The sequence below is a fragment of the Coregonus lavaretus genome (assembly GCF_964263955.1).
Source record: "Coregonus lavaretus genome assembly, chromosome: 8".
Taxonomy (NCBI): domain Eukaryota; kingdom Metazoa; phylum Chordata; class Actinopteri; order Salmoniformes; family Salmonidae; genus Coregonus; species Coregonus lavaretus.
The window spans coordinates 55,164,062-55,165,690 of record NC_139995.1 but is presented as its reverse complement, the minus strand read 5'-3'; positions in this window follow the sequence as shown (position 1 = coordinate 55,165,690).

The window sequence follows — 1,629 nt, the reverse complement described above, 5'->3', positions numbered from 1 at the left end:
AATATGTATAGTATGTCTAATACAATAGATACGCTTACCAAGAAAACACAGTAGAGAGGAGCGTGCTGATCTGAACCAGATGATCCTTGCCTATATAAGCAAACATTTATTTCTGTCTAAGAGAGTCCAATGCTGGCTGCGTCCAGAAAAGGTCTCCCCTGCGCAGGTCACTATTGAATAAACCCTGGGTGAATGATTAACAGTTCTCTCGACTACAAGAGCTGATTTTCCAACAACAACAGTACTCAGATGTCCATCTCGGTTTTATTTCACAATTCAAAATACATCAAAATATCTTGAATCATGCATTCCTGCTTGGACATGTTAGATGAAACAACGTATTTCTTGAATAGCCTACCATCTCAGTAGTCTATTACAGTTTAACGCACTGCAAAGGTGAATGATACATTTTTTTTTTTTTCAATTGGGTGACATGGCATGGGTGCGACCAAATCATTGGCTGGTGCCACCAACTGAAAAAGTTAGAGCCCTGTCAAGGAGGCTGCTGCAGAGTAATGTGATCTTCTGCCTTTGGGAAGACAATCATTCAATACATGTTTAGTCATTTAGCAGATGCTCTTATCCAGAGCAATTTACAGGAGCAATTAGGATTAAGTGCCTTGCTCAAGGGGCACATCAACAGATTTGTCACCTTGTGGCTCAGGGATTCAAACCAGCAACCTTTTGGATACTGGCCCAATGCTCTTAACCGTTAGGCCACCTGCAGCAAAAGGAAATATATAATGGTAGGACAAGCCTATGTATGTTTGCACACATGAAAGTCAGTGATTTATGTTTCTTATAGGTTAATGAGGCAATACAAATATGATGCGACTAAAATATGACTAAAAAGAAAGGGCATTTAGTTGACTAAAATGGCCGACTGCTTTCGTCATTTGGACAATAACTAGACTAAATAATTATTCAAATGGCAAAAGAATTGACTAAGACTTAATGATATTATAGTTAAAATGACTAAGACTAGACCACATCTAAAAAAGAGTGTCAAAATGAACCCTGGTTTTATGATGTGTAATCATCTACTGTCCTGACTGACTGACTGACTGGCCGACTGACTGACTGACTGACTGACTGACTGGCTGGCCGACTGACTGGCCGACTGACTGTCTGACTGACTGTCTGGGAGACAGAGAACGAAGAGAGGAGCGCTTAGTGGAGAGAGAGAGAGAGAGAGAGAGACATAAAAGAGAAAAGTTTATTAATTAACAGAGGGAATGAAGGAGAAAATCTTAGTTATGATGAAAGTATCTGCAAGCTCTCTCTCTCTCTCTCTCATTTCAATTTAAGGGCTTTATTGGCATGGGAAACGTATGTTAACATTGCCAAAGCAAGTGAAGTAGATAGTAAACAAAAGTGAAATAAACAATAAATATTAACAGTAAACATTACACTCAGAAGTTCCAAAAGAATAAAGACATTTCAAATGTCATATTATGTATATATACAGTGTTGTAACAATGTGCAAATAGTTAAAGTACAAATGGGAAAATAAATAAACATAAATATGGGTTGTATTTACAATGGTGTTTGTTCTTCACTGGTTGCCCTTTTCTTGTGGCAACAGGTCACAAATATTGCAGCTGTGATGGCACACTGTGGTTTTTCCCC